We start from the raw sequence: 12,358 nt of genomic DNA, 5'->3' as shown, positions 1-12,358 counted from the left end.
GATGTTCACGAGCTGCACCCACCCCGCCCTTGCTGCACTTCTGGCTGGGGAGGCTTAGCCTCTCCAAGCCTCTTATACCGGGCACCTATGAGCATGGGCATGACGATATTTGAAAGACAACAGACCACTTCCCTGAAGAAACAGGCAGTGGGTCCATCTTTTCAGCTGATTCTATTCTATATATTAAAATACAATAAATGTTGGAAGACTGATATAGAAGATATATGGTTTGGGAATGAAGTATGATATATATAGATATAAAAAAAATTTAAATAGTTGAACATGGACCGATGATTACAGCGCTGAGTATTGGGCAGTATGTGAAAAGCCCATAAAGATGCCTTTTTAAATCCTATATTATAAAGGCAAACTGGGCACATGTGTATCTTTATTTTATAAAGGCACCCAAAAACAAAACCAACAGTGCACAAATACCGATGTACATATTTATTACACCTACTCCAAAGGTTGTGTAAATGTATGTATCTACTCTACATGCGGACTCAATTATTTTATAAAATATGCATGTAAATCACAACTCTTCGCCCAATTTATGTCCCTGGGAATACCTACATGCAGTGTGTGTATAAGAACAAACTGGGGCCGATATTCAGACCACGGGAGTCTGCCTGGCTAACTCACATGGTTCACAGTGATGCTGGATATTCAATGCTGGGCCATTTCCAGTGACTGGCATTGAATATCTGGTTTATTTTTGGCCAGTTTGAACTTACCTGGCCAAGCCAATATTTGATACTGGCTGGTTATGTTTAAACTGGCCAAAGATATTCCAGGGTTTCATGCGGCCAAATATGGCTGCTTGAAATCAGACTGAAAATCAGCGGACAGCTGGTTATATCGAGCAATACAACTGGCTATCTGCTAGCCAATGATATTCAGCGGGAGACAGCCAGCTATCTCCCGCTGAATATTGCCGGATAGAAGGCTGTGTGCCACTTAACTGACCGGATGCCATTCCTGGTTTTGAATATCAAGGGGACTGTCTTTTTGCAGTGTGTAATAATGTACCTCCATACAATATGAAGCCTTTTCTGCATATTGTAAGGAGGTTGGAGGGTCTAAGCAGCTCAGGAGGAGGTATGGGGCCAGACTACATTCCCCACAAGGCCCTGAGAGAAGGGATCGGGGTGGTAGGTCCCAAAACCCGGTGTGGCCCCCACGTGGAAGGAAGGGGGGAAAAGGACTGGAGAGAGCAGCTGCGATGGCAGGCGAGGGCCAGAAGGGGGAGCAGGGATGACAAAGCTCAATACCCGTGGGTTAGAAATCAGTACAAGATTTCTTCCACCTGGGAGGGGGAGGAGGTCTCCAACCAACAGCCTAGCAGAGAGGCAGAGTTAATGGAGTGTTTGGAGGAAGGGGAGGCTGGAGAGACCAACACACCAGGTTTGGAGGAACCAGTGGACATGGACTGTAATTGTACTTTGGGGCAGAGTTGCAGGGACTGAAGGCAGTGGGTGGTCACAGAAGTCAATTAGCTGTGTTGTGGGCGGTGTACTGCCATTCTGCAACCACCCAAGCAGAAAGACTTTTAAAACTGAAACCCAGGCTGTTGAACTGGGGGGAGAACTTGGATTTAAAGGGAAGTTTTTTTCTTGTTGCTTTATTTTGAAAACCGAATGGGACTTTAACCCCTTGAACTGAGATTTGGTGGAGGAGGGGAAATAAACTGTTGGGAACTAAAATCTGTGTTTTCTGGAAGGACTTTATTTGTGGACTGCTAAAGGGAGTCTACCACCCCTGAAGGTTTGCTACCGGGATTACAGTTATTACAGTGGCACCCCAGATGGGACTCGATTGAAGCTACCACAGAGCAGCCGGAGTGAAGCTGACAAGGCCACCCTTAGCAAAGCGAAGACCAGCGGTTACCCCAGGTAAGAGGTACCTGAAGGGGGATCAATGCTGGATTGAAGTGTGAAGCTAAGGGGGGAACACAGGTCATGCGAAGGAACCCAGGCGGGGTAGTGTAAAAGGGGAGTGGTGGGAGAAGAGCAGTACAAATTAGGAATTAAGAAAAAAAAAAAAGTGGTATCGCACTTGGTGTTTTTGGTTTTCTTTTCATGGTATTCCAGACCAGGCAGGATGGAGCAGAAAGAAATGCTTCACTGGATGGCTGCGCAGTTTCAGAAGCAGCAGGAGGGGGCTCAACAGGTCTTGCAGCAAGTGGTGGAAGCCGCCAAGGAACAGCATGTACCTCTGCTCCAGGCAGTGCAAGGTCAGATGCAAGCCATAGGGAGCCTGTTGGATAAAGTTGCAGCCCCGGGTACAGTGGCCGGTTTACCCATGGGGGTAGGAACCCCTCCGTTTGGACCCTTTTTCTTTGGGACGAATGGGGGAGGGTGATGATGTGGATGACTTTATTGATACATTTGAGAGGATTGCAAGGGCAGTGCAATGGCTGAAAGAACAGTGGGCTGTTCGACTGGCGGGAAGCCTAGCTGGGGAAGCTCTGGCTGTATACAGGGTCATGCCTGCGGACAGCTCCATGGATTATGAGCAGGTAGTGGCGGCCATTAAAAATAGATTAGGACTTACTAGAGACCATTATAGAAGACTTTTTAGGGAGACTACTACGGGGAGGGAAGTGCGGCCCCGGGCTTTTGCCCAGAGACTGAAAGACTTAGCCTATAAATGGCTGGAGCCGCAACAGAAGACTGCAGAACAGGTGGTGGAGGAGATTATAGTGGAACAGTTTTTGTTTGCCATACCCACCCCAGTGCGCGAGTGGCTCATTAAGCAAGGGGTGCGCTCATTGGAAGGGGTGATTCATGGAGCTGAACTGTATTTTGAGGCAGGGAGACATCATACTAACCCCTTCCTCCCTAGTAGCCAAGAGGGTAGGGGTCAAGGGGGAAGTACTCATGCCAATACGGGGACTGGGGGAAAGAGGGAGGAGGGTCGTAGGGACCCGGGTCCCAGTCCAGGGGGAAGAAGGTGTTTTAGATGTGGGAAGCCCGGCCACATGCTGAAGGAGTGTAGGGAAAGACTAGGTTTTGCGGGACATATGGGAACAGACCCCGAGGATTTCTTCTTCCTGGAGGTTCAGGTGGGAGGGGTGACAGTTAAGTCCCTGTTAGACTCGGGGGCCAATCAGTCGATGATGTCCCGGGTCTTGTGGAATAAGATCCAGAGCACCGCCATGGGGGAAGAGGGTGGACAGTATGTAGGAATGATTCAGATTAGGTGCATACATGGGTCTTCAACCGCCTACCCTGTGTTCAGGATCCAACTAGGGAGCCCTCTGGGGAGAGGGTGGCTTAATGTGGCGATCCTGCCAAAACTGCCTTTTGACCTCATTTTGGGGAGGGAGTGGGAGCTGTTTGTACGGGGGTTGAAAGGGGTCACAGGGTGGGTGACTACTCGGGCTCAGAAGGCTCGGGGTGGGTCGCAGGATAGGGGGGAGGATTCGGTAGGGCAGCTCTTCCCTTTCCATGAGGAGATAATGGGAGAACCGGGTAAAGGGAGGAAGGCTAGAGAAACACGGCAGGCGGAGAGGCATAGCCGGGCTAGGGCCCTAAGGAGGTTGGGGGAAGGAGAGGCTATGCCATGGAGGCCACAAGAGGTGGTGGAGAGATTTCCCGCTTTTGGCCAGGAGCAGAGAGATGACCCGGTATTAAAAAGGGCCTGGGAACAAGTGGAAGGGGGGCCTTCAGGCGGGTTTCCCCGGTTTCGGGTGGTGGAGGGATTGTTGTACCGGGAAATACAGGATCCGGTGGGGGGACCGGTGCGAGGCCAACTGGTAATTCCCAGGCTCTTTAGGAGTCTTATTCTAAGAGGGGCCCATGATCATCCTTTGGCAGGGCATAAGGGCTCCCAGAGTACGTTGAAACAGGTGCTGGAGCGTTTTTATTGGCCTGGCGTACATAGGGAAGTCCAGAATTATTGCCAAAGTTGCCCCTCCTGTCAGCGGTTGGTGGACCGATACCCACCCAGGGCACCTATGGTACCAGTACCTATTATTGGGGAACCTATGAGAAGTATGGCTATGGACATTGTGGGACCCCTCATCAGAACACCTAGGGGTTTTGCATACATTTTAGTAGTCATGGATAGGGCCACTAGGTTTCCCTGGGCCTTCCCAATGAGAAATATACGAGCTACGGGTATAGCCGCCGAATTGGTCAAGCTTTTCTGTGAAGTGGGATTCCCTCGAGAAATGCTTACGGATCAGGGGTCCAATTTCAAATCTAGACAGTTAAGAGAACTGTGGGAAGCTTTTAACATACGCCACATTACCACAGCTGCCTACCATCCCCAGACAAACGGGATGGTAGAGTGATTTAATAAAACCCTTAAGCAGATGTTGAGGAAAGGCTTGAAAGGGAAATATGAGGATTGGGACCAGTTGTTACCCTACATAAGTACATAAGTACATAAGTAGTGCCATACTGGGAAAGACCAAAGGTCCATCTAGCCCAGCATCCTGTCACCGACAGTGGCCAATCCAGGTCAAGGGCACCTGGCACGCTCCCCAAACGTAAAAACATTCCAGACAAGTTATACCTAAAAATGAGGAATTTTTCCAGTCCATTTAATAGCGGTCTATGGACTTGTCCTTTAGGAATCTATCTAACCCCTTTTTAAACTCCGTCAAGCTAACCGCCCGTACCACGTTCTCCGGCAATGAATTCCAGAGTCTAATTACACGTTGGGTGAAGAAAAATTTTCTCCGATTCGTTTTAAATTTACCACACTGTAGCTTCAACTCATGCCCTCTAGTCCTAGTATTTTTGGATAGCGTGAACAGTCGCTTCACATCCACCCGATCCATTCCACTCATTATTTTATACACTTCTATCATATCTCCCCTCAGCCGTCTCTTCTCCAAGCTGAAAAGCCCTAGCCTTCTCAGCCTCTCTTCATAGGAAAGTCGTCCCATCCCCACTATCATTTTCGTCGCCCTTCGCTGTACCTTTTCCAATTCTACTATATCTTTTTTGAGATACGGAGGCCAGTACTGAACACAATACTCCAGGTGCGGTCGCACCATGGAGCGATACAACGGCATTATAACATCCGCACACCTGGACTCCATACCCTTCTTAATAACACCCAACATTCTATTCGCTTTCCTAGCCGCAGCAGCACACTGAGCAGAAGGTTTCAGCGTATCATCGACGACGACACCCAGATCCCTTTCTTGATCCGTAACTCCTAACGCGGAACCTTGCAAGACGTAGCTATAATTCGGGTTCCTCTTACCCACATGCATCACTTTGCACTTGTCAACATTGAACTTCATCTGCCACTTGCACGCCCATTCTCCCAGTCTCGCAAGGTCCTCCTGTAATCGTTCACATTCCTCCTGCGACTTGACGACCCTGAATAATTTTGTGTCATCGGCGAATTTAATTACCTCACTAGTTATTCCCATCTCTAGGTCATTTATAAATACATTAAAAGCAACGGACCCAGCACAGACCCCTGCGGGACCCCACTAACTACCCTCCTCCACTGAGAATACTGGCCACGCAATCCTACTCTCTGCTTCCTATCTTTCAACCAGTTCTTAATCCATAATAATACCCTACCTCCGATTCCATGACTCTGCAATTTCTTCAGGAGTCTTTCGTGCGGCACTTTGTCAAACGCCTTCTGAAAATCCAGATATACAATATCAACCGGCTCCCCATTGTCCACATGTTTGCTTACCCCCTCAAAAAAATGCATTAGATTGGTGAGGCAAGACTTCCCTTCACTAAATCCGTGCTGACTTTGTCTCATCAGTCCATGTTTTTGTATATGCTCTGCAATTTTATTCTTAATAATAGCCTCCACCATCTTGCCCGGCACCGACGTCAGACTCACCGGTCTATAATTTCCCGGATCTCCTCTGGAACCTTTCTTAAAAATCGGAGTAACATTGGCTACCCTCCAGTCTTCCGGTATTACACTCGATTTTAGGGACAGATTGCATATTTCTAACAGTAGCTCCGCAAGTTCATTTTTTAGTTCTATTAATACTCTGGGATGAATACCATCAGGTCCCGGTGATTTACTACTCTTCAGCTTGCTGAACTGACCCATTACATCCTCCAAGGTTACAGAGAATTTGTTTAGTTTCTCCGACTCCCCCGCTTCAAATATTCTTTCCGGCACCGGTGTCCCCCCCAAATCCTCCTCGGTGAAGACCGAAGCAAAGAATTCATTTAATTTCTCCGCTACGGCTTTGTCCTCCTTGATCGCCCCTTTAACACCATTTTCGTCCAGCGGCCCAACCGACTCTTTGGCCGGTTTCCTGCTTTTAATGTATCTAAAAAAGTTTTTACTATGTATTTTTGCTTCCAACGCTAATTTCTTCTCAAAGTCCTTTTTTGCCCTCCTTATCTCCGCTTTGCATTTGGCTTGGCATTCCTTATGATCTATGCATGTAGGGAGAATATTCAAGCATCCCTAGGGGTATCCCCCTTTGAATTGGTCTTTGGCCGATTGCCGCGGGGCATTCTGGACATAATTCAGGAGGCATGGGTAGAGAGAGAGGAAGAGCCCAGGGAGGTTAGTACATACCTGAGGGAGTTAAGAGCAAGGATTCAGAGGGTCACGGCATTTGCGCAGGACACCCTGGGGCAGAGCCAAGAGAGCCAGAAAGGGTATTACGACCGGGGCACAAAAGTAAGGAAATTTCAGGTGGGAGATAAAGTGCTCGTCATGGTGGCCTCAGACCCCCATAAGTTTACTTCTCAGTGGAAGGGACCCTGCGTGGTAACAGCCAGAGTAGGCCCATGGACATATCGGGTAAGGCATGCGAAAGGTAGGATTCAGACCTACCATGTAAATATATTGAAATCGTGGATAGAGAGAGAAGGGTGGGTGGCAGTCTCTGAAGAGGAGTTGGGTCCTCAACTAAGTGATGTACAGGAGGGGGGGAAACCTGTTATTGGTGAGTCTCTATCCCATGGGCAGAGGCAACGGGTAAGGGAAATGATAGAGGAGTTTCAGGATGTTATCAATCCCCTACCTGGGGAAACCCATTTGGTGGCCCATGATATCGTCACCGAACCTGGTAGGATTGTAAGGCAGAGGCCCCATAGAACACCAGAATTTAAGAGGAAGGAAATTATAAGGCAGGTACAGGAAATGATGGACTTAGGTATCATAGAGGAATCAGTTAGTCCCTGGTCCAGTCCAGTGGTGTTGGTACCAAAGAGTGATGGGTCTCAGAGGTTTTGTATAGATTTCCGAAGGGTAAATGCCATATCCCGGTTTGATGCGTATCCCATGCCCCGGATAGATGACTTACTGGACAAACTGGGGCGTGCTCAGTATTTAACTACCTTAGATCTTACGAAAGGGTATTGGCAAGTGCCGCTGACAGAGGAGGCTAAGCCCAAAACAGCCTTTGGCACCCCTATAGGGTTATTCCAATTTAGACGAATGCCATTTGGGTTAAATGGGGCGGCAGCGTGCTGCCAACGATTGGCTGATCAGTTGCTGAGGTGTCATTCGGACTACGCTGCTGCGTATATGGATGATATTGTCATTTTTAGTTCAGATTGGGAGTCCCATTTGCCCAAAGTCAAAGCGGTGCTAGAATCCCTCAGGCGGGCGGGCCTAACAGTGAACCCAAAGAAGTGCGTGTTTGCTAGTGAAGAGGTAAAATACTTGGGATACATTGTGGGAGGGGGAGTTATCAAACCCCTAAGGGATAAAGTGCAGGGAGTGCGTGATTTTCTGCTGCCCCACACCAAAAAACAATTGAGGGGGTTTTTGGGGCTGATAGGATATTATTGCAGATTCATTCCTAGATTTGCGGAGAGGTCAAGCACCCTTACTGACATGCTGAGGAAAAGGTGCCCTAATGTCCTAAAGTGGACAGAGGCAGGTCGTGGGGAGTTCCAAATGTTGAAAGACCTCCTGTGTCAGGAACCGGTCTTAAAAGGAATAGATTTTGAGAAGCCCTTCCTGTTACAAACAGACGCCTCAGAGACGGGCTTGGGGGCTGTGTTATCCCAGGAGTTTGAAGGGGAGGAGCACCCTGTCCTTTTTCTGAGTAGGAAACTGCACCCGGCAGAGCAGCATTACGCTGTTATAGAGAAGGAGTGTTTGGCTATAAAGTGGGCTATAGAAACTCTGAAATACTATCTGCAGGGCAATCCTTTTGTTTTGATTACTGACCACGCACCTCTGAAATGGCTCCAACAAATGCAGGGGCAGAATGCCAGACTCACCCGCTGGTATTTAGCGTTACAAGCTTTTTCCTTTGAAATACAGCATAGGGCGGGGAAGCTTCACAGGAACGCTGACGCCCTGTCCCGAATTGCGAACTCCCCAGCAAGTAGCCTGGAGGAAGCGGGGAGTCGCAATTATTTGAAGGGGGGGGGGGTGTAAGGAGGTTGGATGGTCTAAGCAGCTCAGGAGGAGGTATGGGGCCAGACTACATTCCCCACAAGGCCCTGAGAGAAGGGATCGGGGTGGTAGGTCCCAAAACCCGGTGTGGCCCCCACGTGGAAGGGAGGGGGAAAAGGGCTGGAGAGAGCAGCTGCGATGGCAGGCGAGGGCCAGAAGGGGGAGCAGGGATGACAAAGCTCAATACCCGTGGGTTAGAAATCAGTACAAGATTCCTTCCACCTGGGAGGGGGAGGAGGTCTCCAACCAACAGCCTAGCAGAGAGGCAGAGTTAATGGAGTGTTTGGAGGAAGGGGAGGCTGGAGAGACCAACACACCAGGTTTGGAGGAACCAGTGGACATGGACTGTAATTGTACTTTGGGGCAGAGTTGCAGGGACTGAAGGCAGTGGGTGGTCACAGGAGTCAATTAGCTGTGTTGTGGGCGGTGTACTGCCATTCTGCAACCACCCAAGCAGAAAGACTTTTAAAACTGAAACCCAGGCTGTTGAACTGGGGGGAGAACTTGGATTTAAAGGGAAGTTTTTTTCTTGTTGCTTTATTTTGGAAACTGAATGGGACTTTAACCCCTTGAACTGAGATTTGGTGGAGGAGGGGAAATAAACTGTTGGGAACTAAAATCTGTGTTTTCTGGAAGGACTTTATTTGTGGACTGCTAAAGGGAGCCTACCACCCCTGAAGGTTTGCTACCGGGATTACAGTTATTACAATATACAATAGGCTTTGATGCTTATTTTAGAAGTGCTATTTGGGTTTTAGATGTGTTTAATGGAGTGGGGGATCTACCACTGGGGAATTAAGGGGGTGACCACCCCCAGTCCCTCTAGTGGAGCACTGCTGAATATGAGCCTTCTTCTGAAAACTAAGTGTCCCGAGAAGCAGGTGTAAATCATGGCATGGATCTTTTTGTACATAGATGTGTGTGACAGCACAGTGGTATTTTTAAACCTGTAAAATTGCCTCAATTATTTCCTGAAGTGTATTTCTTCTAGTGGCCAGCAGTGGTGCATGCTTTATGTTAAAGCTGTTATAGAAAAGTGAATGCTTCCTTTTTAGTTTCACTCAGTGAGGAAGTGATCTACAGTACTGTGAGGAGTATACTTAAACTTGATCAGTTATATTTGATAATCTGGACTGATAAAGAATTCTGGTGGTTTGTGTGTTGGGTCTGTGAGTGCTTTCTGGGAACTGTGGAACCACTAGGAGTGTGGCCTCCAGTAACCTGGAATCACTGGGGAAAATTTGGAGCAGGAGATACGCCCAGAGGCGGTTCTGACCTAGTTGATGGGAGGAGGGTGCTAGTTAGAGCTCAAGCAGCAGATGCAGGCGGACCTGAGCTGTGCTAGGTGGCTAGGCGTTTTGTGATAAAGTGCATTCTCTTCCTAAAATGGAGAGTACTCATTTATTTTTTTGGCCCACCCTAGGGAGGGCTGGATTAACAGTATATTGGGCCCTAGGCAAATTTATATTTGTGGAACCCCTACCATGGACCCCTCTACTCCTAGATTTGCTTCTTTTGTCATCACTGCTCTTCTCCTTGCCATCACATTTCACCTCTCCAGAAAAAATGCAGAGCCTAGCTATGGGTGTGGTGACAGTGAGAATTTGAGAGTGAGGATGTCAACTAAGCAAGCATATACTTCAAATGGAGTGGCTTAATGGTTAGAGCAGTGACGTAGCCAAGGGTGGGCCTGGGTGGGCCCAGGCCCACCCAGTAGCAGCACACCTATGATGTGGCTGGCAGAGATCCCCAAGCCCTATCAGCCGAAAACTCCCAACAACTGTTCCTCCTGCATACGTTATAAATAGCAGATCTTTGCCTGCAGCAAGCATTGACTGTTACATACTGCTCGCACCAGCCCCACAGTCTTCCCTCTGATGTATTCCGGCCTATACGGAAACAGGAAGTTGTATCGGAGGGAAGGCTGTGGGGCCAACATGAGCAGTGTGTATTAGTTGCTGCTCACTGAAAGTGAAAATCTGCTATTTAAAAGGTATACAGGGGAGGGGGGATGTTTGAGAGACCATATGGCATGCAGGCGAGAGAGGGAGAGACCAAATCATTTGTGGAGTTCTGCCCACCCATCTTGGGCCCAGGCCCACCCAAAATTGGGTGTCTGGCTACGCCCCTGGGATAGAGCTAGAGAGCTGCTAAATTGCAAAATTTCAGGAGGGAGATTCTGGACCAGTCCTGGATTTCTGACAACCCTATCCTAATGTAATGTAGTCTAATCTAAATTGACCCATAAATTCTCTGTAAAAGTCGGCAGCAGTTTACAAATTTGAAAATGCCTTAGGTGCTCTTTTACAAAAGCGTGTAAGGACCTACGTGCATCCAGCATGCACCAATTTGGCCTTACCACCTGGCTACCATGTTCCCTGGGTGGTAATTCTGAATTTGGTGTGTGCCAAAAACATGCAGTAGAAAATATTTTCTATTTTCTACCACGGGGCAACTACCTGGTGGTAAACAGCAGTTGGTGCATGCTGCACGCTTACCACATGGGTAGCACACGAGACTATACCACTAGGTCAATGGGTAGTGGTAAGGTCTCAGGCCGAAAATGGACACGCGCTGGTTTCAATTTTTGTGCACATCCATTTTCTGGCCCCTTAAAAAAAGGCCCTTTTTCCTAGACACAGTAAAAAATGGCCTAGGGGATTCCAAGATGGCGTTGTGAATGGACGCACCTGTGTTAGCTCCTGGAAGTTGCTCTGTTTGTAGATCCTCTACAGCACCTCTGTCGCCTCATTAAGCATGGGGAAACGGAGGGGAAAAGTGAAGGAACATCCCTCAGCTCCTGTGACTTCTTCAGCCACGAGGCAGACAACTTTGCAATTTTTCAGACAGCAACCGAGTCCTCAGGGCTTTTCGACCCCCTCTGCAACTCTCGGCACTTCGGTGTGTCGATTGAGAATGGAAACGGGGCTTCCCTGAGCCCCGTGGAACGAGTTGCTCCACCCCAGCCTGGAGGGGAGTTGCTGGCAGCTCTGACAGGGAAGGAAGCCAAAGGGACTTAGCCCAACCTGTTTGAGGGAGTGTCTGCAGTAACGGAGGCTGAATCTCAACGCCGAGAACTATTGCTACAATCAGCTTCAAAGGTATTGCCTCAGGATATAGTTTCTAAACTTGCTTGTGTTGAAGATCAACCTCACCCTTCTCCAGCCATTAGTGGTGTGAATAGACCAGCAACTGTGACATTAGAGTCACTATGGAATATGGTTTACAGCATTCACACTTCTATGCAAACTACTTTAAAAATGAATACTTCTGACATAAAGACTCTTTCTGAGGCTGCCCTGCTTCAAGAGCAAAAGACTGCACAGCAAACCTTAGATTTGGAGACTGTGAATATTAAAATTCAAGAAATGGGATCTGTAGAAATGGCTTTGCTTAAGGATAATAATTTCCTACATAAAAGATTGGAGTACCTAGAAAACCAGACTAGAAGATTAAACCTCAGGTTTCTTAATTTTCCCAAATCGTCTTTAATTTCCCCTTTGGACATGGTTAAAAAATATATGATTGATATTCTTGGAATGGATAAGGACTCACTGCCTCCCCTTACTCGGGCTTATTACATCAGGAGTGGTGGAGTGGTGGAAGAAAATCCCCCGATAGCAGGGGAAGGAATGGATCTTACTTCTTTCCTTGAAAGTTCATTGGAGATAATTACTCAGAGGTTGACTCTGCTTGTTACTTTTGTGCTGGAGCCTGATAGGAATGCCGTATTAAGGCTTTCCTTGAGACACTTAGAAAATCTGTTTTTGGGCTCAAAAATTCGTATTTTTCCTGATCTCTCAAGGCCTACACAGATGAGACGGAGGGCTTTTTTGGAACTCCGCCCTAGGGTGGTGGCACTGGGAGCAACTTTTATATTACGTTTTCCTTGTTATTGTAATGTAATGCTTGAGGGTAAACAGTTTCAATTTGTAGACCCAAAACAGTTAAAACAATTTCTAGATGCTAGAGTGGAATTGAATGTTGTGTGCCC

This window comes from Microcaecilia unicolor, chromosome 1 (genome assembly GCF_901765095.1).
Source record: "Microcaecilia unicolor chromosome 1, aMicUni1.1, whole genome shotgun sequence".
Lineage (NCBI taxonomy): Eukaryota > Metazoa > Chordata > Amphibia > Gymnophiona > Siphonopidae > Microcaecilia > Microcaecilia unicolor.
This window is presented reverse-complemented; position numbering follows the sequence as displayed.